The 20,300-nt window shown below is 42.3% G+C and overlaps 1 protein-coding gene across 2 annotated transcripts in view; it reads left to right on the forward strand.

Annotated features, from left to right (window-relative positions):
• The first annotated feature begins 2,214 nt into the window (after nt 1-2,214).
• Nucleotides 2,215-20,300, forward strand: part of LOC123991052 (transmembrane protein 108-like) — a 99,303-nt gene continuing 81,217 nt past the window's right edge. The window contains exon 1 of one of the 2 annotated variants that reach the window (XM_046292195.1): nt 2,215-2,795. The gene's annotated coding sequence lies outside the window, so the exon portion shown is untranslated. The remainder of the gene's footprint in view (nt 2,796-20,300) is intronic. The other variant, XM_046292199.1, reaches the window with a different exon arrangement.

Below are 20,300 nucleotides of genomic sequence, written 5' to 3' on the forward strand. Positions count from 1 at the left end.
TTTTTTTATTAGTTGTATGAAAATAAAATTTATTTGACAAGTGTTTGTGTCATAGTGATTGATTGGTGCTTTCTTCTGAGACAAATGTTCTCAAGCGCTCAACACAGAGATGCACTGTCAATTTATGTCCTGTAGAGGGCACTCTACATTCGGCTTGCATAGTACCTGGAGTGAGTGTATTGTCCTTTCACAGCATTGCATGCTGTTCCATAAAGCTTTGCACCTCTGAGTTTACTGATGGAAAAAGCAGTAACATTCCTACTTTTTTTTCTCCCTTTTCTCATTGACAACGTGAGTCATTTCTGAGATCAATTCTACCAACAGTGATAATTGCATTGGTTCAGGGTGTGTCACACCAGTTTCTCTTTGACCCATGCTGTCACACATCAGTTATCACTGTCATTAGGACACAATCATTGCTGGCACCAGCCTCGTTACTCATGGCATCCACTTACCACCTTACTGCTGCCATTGCCTCTCAAATCTATCATTGTTCATTTTGACATGATACCTCCAGGCTCTGGTCAGGCCCTACACCCAAACAAGGGCACTGCGTTCATCCACCTCTGGCCTGCTCGCCTCCCTACCACTGAGGAAGTACAGCTCCCGCTCAGCCCAGTCAAAACTGTTCGCTGCTCTGGCCCCCCAATGGTGGAACAAACTCCCTCACGACGCCAGGACAGCGGAGTCACTCACCACCTTCCGGAGACACCTGAAACCCCACCTCTTTAAGGAATACCTAGGATAGGATAAGTATTCCCTCTCACCCCCCCCCCTTTAAGATTTAGATGCACTATTGTAAAGTGACTGTTCCACTGGATGTCATAAGGTGAATGCACCAATTTGTAAGTCGCTCTGGATAAGAGCGTCTGCTAAATGACTTAAATGTAAATGTAAATGTAATAGAACATTGGTCTCACGTATACTAGATTCCAAATATATCTCAATGTGTATACACAAAACAAGCTGACAAAGGCTACACAAGGCAGAGGTCTACATACTGTGATGGAGAACAAAGAAAACCAATGGCAAAAGACATACCCAAATCAGAACCTACTACATGTGTTAGACTACTTATCCAAGAAATTGTACTGCTCTAGCAACGCTGTGTCTCTCCCTTTCTGTAAACATCAGATTTTTTTATTTTCTCACAATGGGAAGCCCAATTATATTAGTCTGTCCCAGGTCTGTTTCTGGAGGCACAGATAAGGGCTCTCTCCCCCTCCTCAACCTCACCGGCCATGGGTGGTCCCAAATGACACCCTATTCCCTACATAGTGCACTACTTTTGACCAGATCATACTCGAAGACTGATGCTGCTGGGGCTGAGGAACCAAATGACAAAGTCAGACCAGGGGAGAGCACAACATTCCCAAAACAATACCATGTTGCCTTGGTGATGATGGGAACCTGAGGCAGTGGAAATGTGTAATGCCCATCTCCTTCCCAATAAACATTGCAATAAAGAGAAGCCTCCTTTCATAGTGAACTTAATTAATCCAAATATTGGTAGACTAGAGAGAGGGAGATGCATGGCCTATGATAAAACCTTCCAAAGTGGGGTGTCTGCATATAGGTTGATAAATCATCAAGGATAATGTAATTAAATTGAGTCAATTTTAATGTTTTCTGTCAACACTTGTATGGGGTAGCCAAGTAATCTATTTATTCTATTAGCGCAGGGGTGGGCAAACCTTTTTGTATCGAGGGCCACATCGGGATTTTGAAATTCAAAAGGGCCGCATTTTTTGCGGGGCCTCGGCACTACACCGCAGTGCTTGAGGTGTCACTACAGACCCGGGTTCGATCCCAGGCTGTGTCACAGCTGGCTACGACACGGAGACCCATGAGTCGGCGCATAATTGGCCCAGCGTCGTGCTGGTTAGGAGAGGGTTTGGCAGGCCAAGATGTCCTTGTCCCAACGTGCTCTAGTGCATGCACGGTGGCCAGGTGTACGGTGTTTCCTCCGACACATTGGTGCGGCTGGCTTCCGGGTTAAGCGGCTAGCGACTTATGTGTCGGAGGACGCACGGCTCTCGACTTTCGCCTCTCCCCAGTCCGTACGGGAGTTGCAGCGATGGTACAGAACTGTAACAAACAATTGGATACCACGAAATTGGGGAGAAAAAAGGGCTACAAAAAAACAACACTTTTTAATGTCTGGCGGGGGATTGAAGTGCCAGATGTTAGAGGGTCTTGTTTCATTTGTCAATATGCCCTTTTTAAGATGGTTAGTGCTCCCCTGTCACTGGCCTCCAGGCAGGCTATTTTCTTAGAGCAACAATGAATGCTATGAATACAATGAAACAGCCCCTAATCTGAGTAAGGACAACAACAAAAATGTGCCTGCTGTTGCAATAATATGTCCTCATACTCGCGCCACGGAAACCCATGTCCTCTCGTGCTTGGGTGGCACTGAGTCTCTGCCCGCCTCTCGTGAATATCTTGTGGACCGCGCGGTAGCTCAATCACATATGATGCTCGCACTGCTAGCCAAGCCTGTTGCCTCCACCGTGTGGTTATCCATCTACCATTGTCAGTGGTCCCAGGATTTGAGGAGATGCGCCCCCGCCGTCCTCCAATTGTGTTTCGCTTGAACAAACTGTATGGCTCCCCGGGGCAGCAGTGTTGAGCACAGTCGGATTGAACATGGAGTTCATGTGACATTCTGGTTCGGAACTGGCAATATGTGCTTGCGGCTTGTGTGACTGGAGTGGTGAGACAGCGGCTTTTTGGGATTCAGTTGACTGGAATACGGGGAGTACACGGAAGTACCGACGCACCTTGTGTAATAGGTAAGCAAACTAATTTGTGTGGCACAGCACCTAGGCTCTATATTGTAGGAAGTTTAGTGCTTTCGTGAGTCAATACCGATTTAAAATTGCCTATGCATCACTGGGTCACTAACCTAGCGTTTAGATGGAGCTACTCTGGCGTTTGTCAGTCTTACTACCACGGTACAGTTTATTTCCGTGCGCGATTGTCTGCGAGCCTTGAAGGTTCACATGAGTCTCCCTCTTTTATTAATAATGTCATCAATAGGGCAACTCTAATCAATTAATAACTCATTCCTCAGCTATTGATTACAGTTCACTGATGTGAGAGACCGGAGAATAACAACCTCGGTCATGTTTACTGAACCCTGAAACATTAACCGCTAACAACACTTCATCAAACAGACTGTTTTATACCACATGACCGCTATTTTCCATGTCACAATACATCCATTGTTGTAGTTGACTGGTTATAGAATGTGTTATTGATGAGAACTATTGTGTATGTGAAACTGACACACGGACCAAAGATGGGACGGGGAAACCATTGAAACCAACCAGAGACAGTGAAGTTTTGCGTCCCTTAAAGTATATATTTTTTCTCTCTTGAGACCCGCAGGAACAGAGGGTATAATTAGGGTCACTCTATTAAAAAGTGCGACCATCACCTTCTCCCTCACACTGAAGACAGTCTTTTCAACTGGAAGCTTTGTTTCCTCAGCTACATTGAGATAGTGTTGTACATACAGAATAACACGAAATGCTCTGAGACCAGGTTGAGTAAGTGTGTAGCAGGCCTAAATGAACCTGCTGGACACCCTTAGCATTGTGATTGGAATGTTGGTCTTCAATTCTCCACATACCTCCCCTCCCCACTCTCTTTGTTCTGGGGACAATCATCCACTGCTGTGTGTACAATGGTGGGGGAGGGGCGGGGTCAATAAGGGGCATTGACATCTGTAGCTGACAGCTTCCTTGGGGTCTATTGACATGATGTATGTTTAGCTCAGAGACTGGTTAGTGAAACATAGGAAACACTAAGAATTAGAGGCATGGAGACCATTCACATCCATGGGACCAAGTAAACAAATTAACACGCATGATGGCAGTCTCTTTCGAATCTAGCATAGATTGTCACCCATCTGAACTCAAAATAAATTGTATTTGTCACGTTTCATAGACAACAGGTGTAGACTAACAGTGAAATTCTTACTTACAGGTCCCTTTCCAACAATGCACAGTTAAAGATAAGATGTCAAAAATAGAAATAGTAACACGAGGAATAAATACACAGTGAATAACAATTTCAAATAACATGGCTATATATAGGGAGTATCAGTACTGAGTCTGTGCAGGGGTACAAGGTAATTGAAATAGCTATGTACTGTACATATAGGTAGGGGTAAAGTGACTTGGCAACAGGATAGATAATAGAGTAGCAGAAGCATATGTGGTGAGTGTGAAAGCGTGTGTGTGGGTGTGTGGGTGGGTATTTGTATTTATTATGGGGTCCAGCAAAATTAAGGTAGTTTATACAATTTTAAAACATTATAATACATTCACAGATTTCACAACACATTGTGTGCCCTCAGGTCTCTACTCCACCACTACCACATATCTACAGTACTAAATCCACGTGTATGTATAGTGCGTATGTTGTGTGTGTGTGTATGCATGTGTCTGTTCCAATGTTTGTGTTGTTTCACAGTCCCCGCTGTTCCATAAGTTATTTTTTATCAGTTTTTTAAAATCTAATTTTACTGCTGCATCAGTTACTTGATGTAGTCATGGCTGTATGTAGTACAGTGTACTGTGTGCCTCCCATAGTCTGTTCTGGACTTGGGGACTGTGAAAAGACCTCTTGTGGCATGTTTTGTTGGTTATTCATGGGTGTCCGAGCTGTGTTGCAGTAGTTTAGACAGACAGCTCTGTACATTCAACATGTACCTCTCATAAATAAAAGTAGTGATGAAGTCAATCTCTCCTCCACTTTCAGCTAGGAGAGATTGACATGCATATTATTAATATTAGCACTCTGTGTACATCCAAGGGCCAGCCATGCTGCCCTGTTCTGTGCCAATTGCAAAGTCCTTTTTTGTGGCACCTGACCACACGACTGAACAGTAGTCAAGGTGTGACAAAACTAGGGCCTGTAGGACATACCTTGTTGATAGTGTTGTTAAGAAGGCAGAGTATCGCTTTATTATAGACAGACTTCTCTCCATCTTAGCTACTACTGCATCATTATGTTTTGACCATGACAGTTCACAATTTAGTGTTACTGCAAGCAGTTTAGTCATCTCAACTTGCTCAATTCCCATGTTATTTATTACATGATTTAGTTGAGGTTTAGCGTTTAATGAGTGTTTTTTTTCCAAATACAATGGTTTTAGTTTTAGAAATATTTAGGGCTAACTTATTCCTTGCCACTCACTCTGAAACTAACTTTTTGTTGAGTGTTGAAGTAATTTCAGTCGCTGTAGTAGCTGACATGTATAGTGAGTCATCCGCATACATAGAAACTCTGGCTGTACTCAGTCAGTGGCATGTCGTTTGAAAAAAGCAAGGGGCCTAAACAGCTACCCTGGGGAATTCCTGATTCTAACTGGATTCTATTTGATAGGTTTCCATTAAAGAACACCCTCTGTGTTCTGTTAGACAAGTAACTCTTTATCCACATTATAGCAGGGGGTGTAAAGCCATAACACAAGTTTTTCCAGCAGCAGACTATGATCAACAATGTCAAAAGCTGCACTGAAGTCTAACAAGACAGCCCCCACAATAATTGTATCATCAAGTGCTGTGCTTGTTGAGTGTCGTTCTCTATAAGCATGCTGAAATTCTGTTGCATTGTATCTGGTCAAACACAATTTTCGCCAGAAGTTTACTAAGGGTTGGTAACAGGCTGATTGATCGGCTATTTGAGCCAGTAAAGGGGGCTTTACTATTCTCGGGTAGCGGAATGACTTTAGCTTCCCTCCAGGCCTGAGGGCACACGCTCTCTTGTAGGCTTAAATTAAAGATGTGGCAAATAGGAGTGTCAATATCATCTTCTATTATCCTCAGTAATTTTCCATCTAGATTGACAGACCCTGGTGGCTTGTCATTGTTGATAGACAACAATATTTTTCACCTCTTCCACACTGACTTTACGGAATTCAAAAGTAAAATTCTTGTCTTTTCATAATTTGGTCCGATATACTTGGATGTGTAGTGTCAGCGTTTGTTGCTGGCATGTCATCCCTAAGTCTGTTTATCTTGCCAATGAACAAGTCATTAAAGTAGTTTGCAATATCAGTATGCTTTGTGATGAATGAACCATCTGATTCAATAAATGAAGGAGCCGAGTTGGCTTTTTTTCCAAAAATGTAATTTAAGGTGCCCCCAAAGCTTTTTACTATCATTCTTTATATAATTTACCTTTGTTTCATAGTTTATTTAGTTTAGTCACATGATTTCTTAATTTGTAGTACGTTTGACAATCAGTTGGGCTGCCAGACTTAATTGCCATACCTTTTGCCTCATCACTCTCAACCATACAATTTTTCAATTCCTCATCAATCCAAGGGGTTTCAACAGTTTTTACAGTCATTTTCTTAATGGGTGTGCTTATTAGTAACTGGAATAAGTAGTTTCATAAAATGTGTCAAGTGCAGCATCTGGTTGCTCCTTATTACACACCACAGACCAGCAAATATTCTTTACATCATCAACATATGAATCACTACAAAACTTCTTGTATAACCTCTTATACACTATTAGGCCCAGCCTTTGGAACTTTGGTTTTCGTAGATATGGCTATTTATATTGTGATCACTACATCCTATGGATTTGGATACTGCTTTAACGCAAATATCTGCAGCATTAGTAAAAAATGTGATCAATACATGTTGATGATTTAACTCCTGTGCTGTTTGTAACTAACCTGGTAGGTTGACTGACAACCTGATCCAGGTTGCAGGCACTAGTTACAGTTTGAAGGGTTTTCCTGAGTGGGCAACAACCTCCCCTTTAACGTCAGTAAGACAAAGGAGCTGATCATTGACTACAGGAAACAGAGGACCGAGCATGACCCCATTCCCATTGACGGGGCTGTAGTGGAGCGGGTAGAGAGCTTCCTCAGTGTCCACATGACTAAGGAATTAAGATGGTCCACACACACCCTCACAGTCATCAAGAGGGCACGACAACACCACTTCCCCCTCAGGAGGCTGAAAAGATTTGGCATGGGCCATCAGATCCTCACCGCTTGGTATGGCAACTGCTTGGCATCCGAATGCAAGGCGCTACAGAGGGTAGTGTGTATGGCTCAGTACATTGTACCAAGATGCCGTAGCAGTGAACACGTGTTTTTGTCCTCTTGTGTACTTTTGTATTTTTCATATTTTTTGTATATACAGTGGGGCAAAAAATTATTTAGTCAGCCACCAATTGTGCAAGTTCTCCCACTTAGAAAGATGAGAGGCCTGTCGTTTTCAGCATAGGTACACTTCAACTATGACAGACAAAATGAGAAGGAAAAAATCCAGAAAATCACATTGATTTTTAATGAATTTATTTGCAAATTATCTGTCGGCCCCAGCCGCGAACTCAGGCTCTGTGTGTAATTAATCCAACCCTCTCTGCCTCGTCATCGCCATTTTACCTGCTGTTGTTGTGTTAGCTGATTAGCTGTTGTTGTCTCACCCGTTGTTTTAGCTAGCTCTCCCAATCAACACCTGCGATTACTTTATGCCTCGCTGTGTCTCTCTCAAATGTCAATATGCCTTGTATACTGTTGTTCAGGTTAGTTATCATTGTTTTAGTTTACAATGGAGCCCCTAGTTCCACTCTTCATACCTCTGATACCTCCTTTGTCCCACCTCCCACACATGCAGTGACCTCACCCATTACAACCAGCATGTCCAGAGATACAACCTCTCTTATCATCGGCCAGTGCCTAGGCTTACCTCCGCTGTACCCACCCCACCATACCCCTGTCTGCGCATTATGCCCTGAATATATTCTACCACGCCCAGAAATCTGCTCCTTTTATTCTTTGTCCCCAACACTCTAGGCGACCAGTTTTGATAGCCTTTAGCCGCACCCTCATCCTACTCCTCCTCTGTTCCGCGGGTGATGTGGAGGTAAACCCAGGCCCTGCATGTCCCCAGGCACCCTCATTTGTTGACTTCTGTGATCGAAAAAGCCTTGGTTTCATGCATGTCAACATCAGAAGCCTCCTCCCTAAGTTTGTTTTACTCACTGCTTTAGCACACTCTGCCAACCCTGATGTCCTTGCTGTGTCTGAATCCTGGCTTTGGAAGGCCACCAAAAATTCTGAGATTTCCATACCCAACTATAACATCTTCCGTCAAGATAGAACTGCCAAAGGGGGAGGAGTTGCAGTCTACTGCAGAGAGAGCCTGCAAAGTAATGTCATACTTTCCAGGTCCATACCCAAACAGTTCGAACTTCTAATTTTAAAAATTAATCTCTCCAGAAATAAGTCTCTCACTGTTGCCGCCTGCTACCGACCCCCCTCAGCTCCCAGCTGTGCCCTGGACACCATTTGTGGATTGATCGCCCCCCCCCATCTAGCTTCAGAGTTTGTTCTGTTAGGTGACCTAGGATATGCTTAACACCCTGGCAGTCCTGCAATCTAAGCTAGATGCCCTCAATCTCACACAAATCATCAAGGAACCCACCAGGTACAACCCTAAATCTGTAAACAAGGGCACCCTCATAGACGTTATCCTGACCAACTGGCCCTCCAAATACACCTCCGCTGTCTTCAATCAGGATCTCAGCAATCACTGCCTCATTGCCTGTTAACACAGTGTCCAAAGAAGGGCCAGAAGTATACAGAATGGTGTCGTCTGCGTCGAGGTGGATCAGAGACTCACCAGAGACTCATGTAATCGGCACCCAAAAAGGACGATTACCAATTGTTATGAAAACTTGAAATCAGCCCTAATTAATTGGCATGGCCGATTAATCGGTCGACCTCTAGTTATAACATCCACCGAAAAGACAGAAATGCAATTGGGGCGGTGTTGCGGTCTATATTCAGAACCTGATCTAATGTTAAATACTTTTGAAGTAATATGGCTACAGGTTAATCTGCCTCACCTAAAGACCATTCTTGTGGGAAGCTGCTATAGACCACCAAGTCAGTATCTGGATAATTTGTGTGAAATGCTTGATAATGTATCATTATCAACAAGGAAGTATATTTTCTGGGTGAGTCTAGGATATCCCTACCAGCCAAACCCTCCCTAACCCGGCCAATTGTGCATCGCCTGGGCGCGAACCCAGTCTCTCTGGTGGCACAGCTAGCATTGCAGGTTTTAGGTTTTAGGTTGTAGTTAATTTAGGATAGGACTATTTCTCTTTATACCATTTGTATTTCACATACCTTTGACTTATGAATGTTTTTATAGGCACTATAGTATTGCCAGTGTAACAGTATAGCTTCCGTTCCTCTCCTCGCTCCCACCTGGGCTCGAACCAGGAACACATCGACAACAGCCACACTCGAAGCAGCGTTACCCATCGCTCCACAAAAGCAAGGGGAATAACTACTCCAAGTCCCAGAGCGAGTGACGTTTGAAATGCTATTAGCGTGCACCCCGCTAACTAGCTAGCCATTTCACATCGGTTACACCAGCCATTAGGCTGATAGGCTTGAAGTCATAAACAGCGCTGTGCTTGCGAAGAGCTGCTGGCAAAATGCCTGAGAGTGCTGTTTGAATGAATGCTTACGAGTCTGCTGCTGCCTACTATCGCTCAGTCAGACTGCTCTATCAAATCATAGACTTAATTATAACTTAACACACAGAAATACGAGCCATTAATATGGTCGAATCCAGAAACAATAATTTCGAAAACAAAACATTTTATTTCAGTGAAATAAGCAACCGTTTGGTATTTTGTCTGACGGGTGGCATCCCTAAGTCTAAATGTTCTTGTTACATTGCACAATCTTCAATGTTATGTCATAATTACATAAAATTCTGGCAAATTAGTTCGCAATGAGCCAGGCTGCCCAAACTGTTGCATATACCCTGACTCTGCTTGCAATGAATGCAAAAGAAGTGACACAATTTCACCTTGTTAATATTATCTGCTAACCTGGATTTCTTTTAGCTAAATATGCAGGTTTAAAAAATATGTACTTCTGTTTATTGATTTTAAGAAAGGCATTGGTGGTTATGGTTAGGTACAGTCGTCCAACGATTGTGCTTTTTTCACAAATGTGCTTTTGTTAATTCATCCCCCAGCGTTGCATCGATTATATGCAACGCAGGACACGCTAGATAAACTAGTAATATCATCAACCATGTGTAGTTATAACTAGTGATTATGATTGGTTGATTGTTTTTTATAAGATAAGTTTAATGCTAGCTAGCAATATACCTTGGCTTCTACTGCATTCACGTAACAGGCAGTCTCCTTGTGGAGTGCAATGAGAGGCAGGTCGTTATTGCATATCATGTTATGCCTGTAAAGGCGTCTGTGTGTAGCTGGTGAGGTGAGTCAGGCGCAGGACAGCAGATATGAGTAATAAAATACCCCAAATTTCAAACATAACACGAAATATACACGACCTCACAATACAGACCACAGTACAACAAAACAATCACTCACAAATACAACATGTAGAACAGGGGGTTAAATAATAAACAAGTAATTGAATAGGTGAAGCCAGGTGTGATAAGACAAAGACAGAACAAATGGAAAATGAAAAATGGATCGCGGTGGCTAGAAAGCCGGTGACATCGAACGCCGCCCGTACAAGGAGAGGGACCGACTTCGGCGGAAGTCGTGACAATGCCATTTGCCCATAAGATCCGATTAGTGCTGTTTGTGTTCGGATTCGATTATAAGGAAATAATCACGGTTTTAGATCACGGTTTCAACTTAAAAAATAAATATTAAATGCATTATGAAATAATGACATTTACAAGGATTTTAGAGCTTTTTAATGGAAATTCCAAACACAAATAGTGATTGCCAAAACAAATAATTTTCAAAACATTGAAAATATTCCATTGTCTCTGTCAGGTCCACATTGGATAGAGATCAATGGGAAATTTAATGAAATCATTTATTTGATTACTTTATTATTTTGTATTCCTTAAAAGTAAACTCATCTTTGTGTGTAGCAGAACAACTGATTGCCCACCTCAACAACAGCCCCTTCACATTACACTCCATGCAGTTTGGCTTCAGAGCGAAACACTCCACAGAAACAGCCAACTGCTTTCTTCTGGAAAATGTGAAGTCCAAGATGGACAAAGGGGGTGCTGTTGGGGCTGTGTTTCTGGACCTAAGGAAGGCTTTTGATACTGTTAACCATGAGATTCTCATCACAAAATTGTCCAAGTTCAACTTTTCCCCTGATGCCTTGAGATGGATGAAATCATACCTTGAAGGCAGAACTCAGTGTGTCAGAGTGAGCAATGAGCTGTCGCCCACTCAGCTATGATGTGGGCGTGCCCCAAGGGTCAATACTGGGGCCCCTCCTGTTCAGCCTGTACATTAATGATCTGCCTTCTGTCTGTACTGGGTCTGAAGTTCAAATGTATGCAGATGATACAGTGATATATGTGCACGCAAAGAGCAAACAACAAGCTGCACAAGAACTCCCTACTGTAATGGTCCAGGTTACAAAGTGGCTCAGTGACTCGTGTTTGCATCTCAATGTGAAAAAAACTGTTTGCATGTTCTTCACAAAGAGGGCAACAGATGCTACTGAGCCAGATGTCTATGTGTCAGGGGAGAAGCTCCAGGTGGTATCTGATTTTAAGTACCTTGGCATCATACTTGATTCCAACCTCTCTTTTTAAAAAGCATGTGAAAAAGGTAATTCAAATAACCAAATTCAACCTAGCTAATTTCCGATTTATACGAAATTGTTTGACTACAGAGGTAGCAAAACTGTACTTCAATTCTATGATACTCCCCCACTTAACATACTGCTTGACTAGTTGGGCCCAAGCTTGCTGTACAACATTAAAACCTATTCAGTCTGTCTACAAACAGGCTCTCAAAGTGCTTGATAGGAAGCCCAATAGCCATCATCATTGTCACATCCTTAGAAAGCATGAGCTCTTGAGTTGGGAAAATCTTGTGCAATACACCGACGCATGTCTTGTATTCAAGATCCTTAATGGCCTGGCTCCCCCTCCACTCAATATTTTTGTTAAACAGAAAACCCAGACATATGGCAGCAGATCCACAAGGTCTGCCATGAGAGGTGACTGTATAGTTCCCCTAAGGAAAAGCACCTTTAGTAAATCTGCATTCTCTGTGAGAGCTTCCCATGTCTGGAATACACTGCCATCAGACACACACAACTGCACCACATATCACACTTTCACAAAATGCTTGAAGACCTGGCTAAAGGTCAATCAGATTTGTGAACATGGTCCCTAGCTGTGTGTTGCCGCTTTCCATGTTGTCTGTTGTCTGTAGCTTGTGAGGTGTGGAAACACTTTGTTGCTTTTATGAATTTTGTTTTGCTGCTTTTTGTTCTATGTTGCTCTGTCTGTATGCTATGTCTTGCTTGTCCTATGTTGCTATGTCTTGCTTGTTCTATGGTGCTATTGTCTATATTGTAATTGTTTTTAATAACCTGCCCAGGGACTGCGGTTGAAAATTAGCCGGCTGGCTAAAACCGGCACTTTTACTGATACGTTGATTAATGTGCACTGTCCCTGTAAAAATAAAATAAACTAAACTAAACTAAACTCAGGTAATAGCAGTCAGCAAGCCAGTTAAATATTTGTTCCTCATACTGTAATGTATCTAGTCATCCTATTTAGCTAGCCTGCCTAAGTATACTGCAAAGCTGTCTGACAATCATATTTACTAGTTCTTCAAAGTAGATGAGGCATACTTTCGCAAACTGCCTCTGTCCCTCGTCATTGTGTTGTGTGCGATCTGTGTGTATCTAACCTATCGTAGCATGCGTAAAAGTGTATCTGTCCAGAGATCTGTATATAATGACGCGATGCTCATGTCCACCCTAACAATGAGACTCGTTGTCCCAAAGGTGGGAAGGCAGGCAACAAGTTTAGGTTCAAAACAAGCTAATAGAAACACATTGGGATTATTTTGGGCAGATTTTGTCAAGAGTGAAACCTCTCGCTTTGCCTCTTCCTCTCTGACCCGTGACCCAGCTGGAAAAACTGCCACAATGAATTATGATCATTGTAGTTAATTACCATGTTTCTAGGCTGAACTAGGTTGAATATTTGATTTAATGAAAACTCCCTTTAGAGCAGAATCCGACATAGTTCTTGAGTTGATTTCTCTTGTGAATTATTAGATTTCCCTCTGGAGAAACAGAGCGTTTGGCTCACAAAAAAAACGAAACTAAATGGAATTCAAGTAATTGAACCGACTTCGGTCAATTAGTTTAATAACCCCCCCCAAAAACAAAATGTTGGTTAATGGTTCTGCACTAGAGCCCATTCAATTTAGACATCTAAAATACATTAGAACCACACACATCCACGTCCTATCATGCAAATTATTTGGGATTAACAAATGACACGGTTTGATGTATTGGGCTACTAAATCTCTAATAAAGCTCAGTACAGCTTTTCAATGGAGAACTATGCAACTCATTACCGAAACCTGTATTCTCCTCACCAAATCTGCTTATCATTACCGTTTCTTCAAGTGCAGTCACAAAAACCATCAAGCGCTATGATGAAAGACAGGACAGCCACAGGAAAGGAAGACCCAGCGTTACCTCTGCTGCAGAGGGTAAATTAGAGTTAACTGCACCTCAGATTGCAGCCCAAATAAATGCTTCACGGAGTTCAAGTAACAGACACAGCTCAACATCAACTGTTCAGAGGAGACTGCATGAATCAGGCCTTCATGGTTGATTTGCTGCAAAGAAACCACTACTAAAGGACACTAATAAAAAGAAAAGACTTGCTTGGGCCAATAAACACAAGCATTGGACATTAGACCGGTGGAAATCTGTCCTTTGGTCTGAGTCTCAACCGCCTTGTCTTTGTGAGACCCAGAGTAGGTGAGCGGATGATATCCGCATGTGTGGTTCCCACCATGAAGCATGGAAGAAGACATGATGGTGTGGGGGGGTATTTAGAATTCAAGGCACGCTTAACCAGCATGGCTACCACAGCATTCTGCAGTGATAAACCATCCCATCTGGTTTGCGCTTAGTGGGATTATCATTTATTTTTCAACAGGACAATGACCCAACACACCTCCCAGCTGTGTAAGGGGTATTTGACCAAGAAGGAGACTGATGAGTGCTGCATCAGATGACCTGGCCTCCACAATCACCTGACCTCAACCCAATTGAGATGGTTTGGGATGAGTCGAACCGCAGAGTGAAGGAAAAGCAGCTAACAAGTGCTCAGCATATGTGGGAGCTCCTGTTGGAAAATAATTCCTTGTGAAGTTGGTTGAGAGAATGCCAAGAGTGTGCAAAACTGTCAAGGTAAAGGGTGGCTACTTTGCAAAATCTAAAATATGTTTTGATTTGTTTCAATAAAAACTTTCTGTGTTTCATGTTTTTTTGTGTTTGATGGTTTTCATGTCTTCACTATTATTCTACAATGTAGAAAATAGTAAAATAAAGAAATCCCTTGAATGAGTAGGTGTCCAAACTTTTGACTGGTACTGTATATATACACGTAATTTTGACAAAAAAAAACAAGATTCAGGAAAGGTTGTGTTGCTGTAATGAGAAATTACTAAATATGTTTTTATAATTTACCTTTAAACATTTGTTTTCAGAGTTGTTTAACTCATACCTTTTTTTCATTAGGGGAGCAATGTTAAAATAAAATTTTGAAATTGATTTCTAAACTTTTTGTGACTGACAAATTCTTGCATTTATGAGGATATTTGTTGTTGTTGGAAATTGTGGTAAAATGTCTAATATCTGATAAACATAATAATTATTAAATAGATAAATAGTGATTGTAATCTTAGTGATCTAAGAGGAATTATGGTGGATTTATTTATTTTTCACATTTTTTGTAAAGTATCAGTTTTGTGAAAATCACCTGGGTTTCCCCTTTGTAATCCTGATAGTTTGCAAGCAAGACCTGTTACATCTGACGAGCGTCCAAGCAGTTGTAGTCGGATTCGGTCTTAGTCCTGTATTTTCGCTTTACCTGTTTGATGATTCATTGGAGGGCGTAGCAGGGTTTCTTATATGGGTCCAGGTTAGTGTCCCGTTCCTTGAAAGCAGTAGCTCTAGCCTTTAGCTCAATGCGGATGTTGCCTGTAATCCATGACTTCTGGTTGGGATATGTGCGTACGGTCACTGTGGGGACAACGTTGTCGATGCACTTATTAATGAAGCCAGTGCTGCTAGCGAAACAGTCCTGTAGTTTAGCATCCGCTTCATCAGACCATTTCCGAATTGAGCATGTCACTAGTATTTCCTGTTAGAGTTTTTGCTTGTAAGCAGGAATCAGGAGGATAGAGTTATGGTCAGGCCAAATGGTCAGGCCAAATGGATGGCGAGGGAGAGCTTTGTATGCATCTCTGTGTATGGAGTAAAGGTGACTTAGAGTTTTTTCCCCCTCTAGTTGCACATGTGACATGCTGGTAGAAATTAGGTAAAACAGATTGAACTTTTCCTGCATCACAATCACTGGCCACTAGGAGCATTTTCTTGTTGGCTTTATGATTGCGGTCTTAGTGCCAGCATCAGTTTGTGGTGGTAAATAGACAGCTATGGAAAATATAGGTAAACTCTCTTGGTAAATAGTGTCATCTACAGCTTATCCTGAGGTATTCGAACTCAGGCGAGCAGAACCTCAAGACTTTGCGCAACGGCTGTTGTTTACAAAGAGACACACACCCCCGCCCTTGAGTTCACGAGACACAGCCGTTATGTCCTGTCGATGCGTAGAAAAACCAGCTAGATTTGATTAACCATGTCCTCGTTCAGCCACAACTCCGTGAAGCATAGGGTATTACAGTTCTTCAAGTCCTGTTGATTGGATAGTCCGAACGGAGCTCGTCCAGTTTGTTCTTGTACATTCGCAAATAGAACAGAGGGTAGAGGTGGTTTATTTACTCATCACTGTAGTTTTATCAGGTTGCCCCCACGTCGGCCTATATGTCACCATCTTTTACTCTACCGAGTGTCTGGGATTAGGAGCTGGTCCCGGGTGAACTGAGTCGTTGAAGTAGAATTCTTCATCCAATTCATGGTTAGTGATCGCTTTTCTGATGTCCAGATTTCACTCATAGGAAACGATGGCGTTAACATGTACAAAAATAGTTTTGGTCACTTCAAAAGGCACTGGTGTTGGGTCATGTAATATTGATCCAGGTTGTTCAAGATAAAGACCAAATGCTGTCATTGTTTACCTATAAGAAAGCGAATAGGGTGACTCCCCTAGCAGGTCTCAAAGCCAGCACCAATGACAAACACCCTAACCGTTGTCCAAATAAGGGATATCTCTAGGGCATGAGCTTATTGGGTGAGTATAGTTAGGCCCTGTCCAGAAGAAACCCTAACCCCACTTCCCTAGGCAATTGTGTACATCTGAAACCATTTGATAGGACTATGTGCAATAGGGTGAATGCACTTTGAAGTAAATCTTACCTCTGTGTTAAAAGTACACTGAAGAAAATATTGTATTGATCAAAGTGATTCAAGAGTATCGTTAAAACAGGTTAATATGCCCCACCTGAAAATAAAGGAGAGCCGCACACTATAGGAGCTCAGATGCAGAAATGTAATGTCCAACGTTTCGACAGCCAAGCTGTATTCATCAGAGTAGTATGATGATGCCCCACCAACATTAGAGAATTATACAAAAAGCCCATAAATCAGTGTTACACATACTTGGTCCTCGGGACCCAAAGGGGTGCACGTTTTGTTTTTTGCCCTAACACTACACAGCTGATTCAAATGATCAAAGCTTGATGATTAGTTGATTATATGAATCAGCTGTGTAGTGCTAGGATAAAAATAGAGGGCGACCCATTAATCGGAATGGCTGATTAATTAGTGACGATTTGAAGTTTTCATAACAATGTGACATTTTTGGACGCCGATTATATTGCAATCCATGAGGAGACTGCGTGGCAGGCTGAACACCTGTTACGCGAGTGCAGGCAGCAAGGAGCTATGGTAAGTTGCTAACTAGCATAAAAATGTTTTTAGAAAAAAACAATCTTAACATAATCACTAGTTAACTACAGATGATTGATTGATATTACTAGTTTAACTAGCTTGTCCTGTGTTGTATATAATCAATGCGGTGCCTAAAATTGTGTCACTTCTCTTGCATTCAGAAGACCATTTCTTCCTAACAACGACCGTAAATAATTTGCCAAAATTTTACATAATTATGACATAACATTGAAGGTTGTGCAATGTATCAGCAATATTTAGACTTGGGGATGCCACCCGTTCGATAAAATACGGAAGGTTCCGTATTTCACTGAAAGAATAAACATTTTGTTTTCGAAATGATAGTTTCCAGATTTGACCATATTAATGACCAAAGGCTCGTATTCCTGTGTGTGATTTAAATTCTGTATTATATTAAGTTAAAATAAGTGTTCATTGTTCATTCAGTATTGTTCTGTCATTATTACAAATATATATATATACACACACACACACACACAGTGGGGCAAAAAAGTATTTAGTCAGCCACCAATTGTGCAAGTTCGCCCACTTAAAAAGACGGGAGAAATAAATTAATTGTAGGATTTTTAATGAATTTACTTGCAAATTATGGTGGAAAATAAACTTTTGTTATTGACCAAATACTTATCTCAATACTTTGTTATATACCCTTTTTTGGCAATGACAAAGTCTTCACAAGGTTTTCACACAGTGTTGCTGGTATTTTGGCCGATTCCTCCATGCAGATCTCCTCTAGAGCAGTGATGTTTTGGGGCTGTTTGTTGCTGGGCAACACAGACTTTCAACTCCCTCCAAAGATCTTCTATGGGGTTGAGATCTGGAAACTGGTTAGGCCACTCCAGGACCTTGAAATGCTTCTTATGAAGCCACTCCTTCGTTGCCTGGGCGGTGTGTTTGGGATCATTGTCATGCTGAAAGACCCAGCCACATTTCATCTTCAATGCCCTTGCTGATGGAAGGAGGTTTTCACTCAAAATCTCACGATACATGGCCTCATTCATTCTTTCCTTTACACGGATCAGTCGTCCTGGTCCCTTTGCAGAAAAACAGCCCCAAAGCATGTTGTTTCCACCCCCATGCTTCACAGTAGGTATGGTGTTCTTTGGATGCAACTCAGCATTCTTTGTCCTCCAAACACGACGAGTTTTTAGTTTTTACCAAAAGGTTCTATTTTGGTTTCATCTGACCATATGACATTCTCCCAATCTTCTTCTGGATCATCCAAATGCGCTCTAGCAAATTTCAGATGGGCCTGGACATGTACTGGCTTAAGCAGGGGGACACATCTGGCACTGCAGGATTTGAGTCCCTGGCAGCGTAGTGTGTTACTGATGGTAAGCTTTGTTACTTTGGTCCCAGCTCTCTGCAGGTCATTCACTAAGTCCCCCCATGTGGTTCTGGGATTTTTGCTCACCGTTCTTGTGATCAAGTTCTCTCACGTCACCCCGCTCCTCCGCTCTCTCCACTGGCTTCCAGTTGAAGCTCGCATCCGCTACAAGACCATGGTGCTTGCCTACGGAGCTGTGAGGGGAACGGCACCTCAGTACCTCCAGGCTCTGATCAGGCCCTACACCCAAATAAGGGCACTGCGTTCATCCACCTCTGGCCTGCTTGCCTCCCTACCACTGAGGAAGTACAGTTCCCGCTCAGCTCAGTCAAAACTGTTCGCTGCTCTGGCTCCCCAATGGTGGAACAAACTCCCTCACGACGCCAGGACAGCGGAGTCAATCACCACCTTCCGGAGACACCTGAAACCCCACCTCTTTAAGGAATACCTAGGATAGGATAAAGTAATCCTTCTCACCCCCCTTAAAATATTTAGATGCACTATTGTAAAGTGGTTGTTCCACTGGATGTCATAAGGTGAATGCACCAATTTGTAAGTCGCTCTGGATAAGAGCGTCTGCTAAATGACTTAAATGTAAATGTAAATGTGATCATTTTGACCTCACGGGGTGAGATCTTGCGTGGAGCCCCAGATCGAGGGAGATTATCAGTGGTCTTGTATGTCTTCCATATCCTAATAATTGCTCCCACAGTTGATTTCTTCAAACCAAGCTGCTTACCTATTGCAGATTCAGTCTTCCCAGCCTGGTGCAGGTCTACAATTTGGTTTCTGGTGTCCTTTGACAGCTCTTTGGTTTTGGCCATAGTGGAGTTTGGAGTGTGACTGTTTGAGGTTGTGGACAGGTGTCTTTTATACTGATAACAAGTTCAAACAGGTGCCATTAATATAGGTAACGAATGGAGGACAGAGGAGCCTCTTAAAGAACAGGTCTGTGAGAGCCAGAAGTCTTGCTTGTTTGTAGGTGACCAAATACTTATTTTCCACCATAATTTGCAAATAAATTCATAAAAAATGTGATTTTCTGGATTTCTTTTCTCATTTTATCTGTCATAGTTGAAGTGTAACTATGATGAAAATTACAGGCCTCGTCTTTTTAAGTGGGAGAACGTGCACAATTGGTGGCTGACTAAATACTTTTTTGCCCCACTGTATATATATAAAAATCATCCGATTTAATCAGTATCGGCTTTTTTTGGTCCTCCAATTATCGGTATCGGCGTTGAAAAATCATAATCGTGCCACTAGAGACTCTGGGTTCGCGCCCAGGCTCTGGGTCTGTGGGGCGACGCACAATTGGCCTAGCGTCGTCTGGGTTAGGGAGGGTTTGGCCGGTAGGGATATCGCGCACCAGCGACTCCTGGGGCGGGCCGGGCGCAGTGCACGCTAACCAAGGTTGCTAGGTGCACGGTGTTTCCTCTGACACATTGGTGCGACTGGCTTCCGGGTTGGATGCGCGCTGTGTTAAGAAGCAGTGCGGCTAGATTGGGTTGTGTATCGGAGGACGCATGACTTTCAACCTTCGTCTCTCCCGAGCCCGTACGGGAGTTGTAGCGATTAGACAAGATAATAGCTACTAGCAATTGGATACCACGAAATCGGGGAGAAAAAGGGCTAAAAATAAATAAAAGAACAATCATAATCGGTTGACCTCTAATAAAAACCAAAATGTACACCCCTTGGGGTCCCGAGGACCGAGTTTGGGAAACCCTGCCTTAAATTATTGACATAGATAAATCAAATCAATAGTCAAATTAACTGATAAACTGACACAGACATGGTGGCGTAGCTGCCGTGAGCTAAGAGGGTGTGAGTAAAAATCCTAGGTGAGGACATGTTGAATAATAATTACTGTATAAATGAACATGCATAATGTATTCATGTATGTCATAAGTGCATCAAATATGTAAGTTGAAAACACTGTGTGTGTGTGTGTTGTTTTGGGGTACTTTTTAACCCTTTTTCTCCCCAATTTCGTAATATCCAATTGGTAGTTAGTCTTGTCCCATCTGTACCCGATTACCCAAGA

Source organism: Oncorhynchus gorbuscha, linkage group LG12 (assembly GCF_021184085.1).
Source record: "Oncorhynchus gorbuscha isolate QuinsamMale2020 ecotype Even-year linkage group LG12, OgorEven_v1.0, whole genome shotgun sequence".
Classification (NCBI taxonomy): Eukaryota; Metazoa; Chordata; class Actinopteri; order Salmoniformes; family Salmonidae; genus Oncorhynchus; species Oncorhynchus gorbuscha.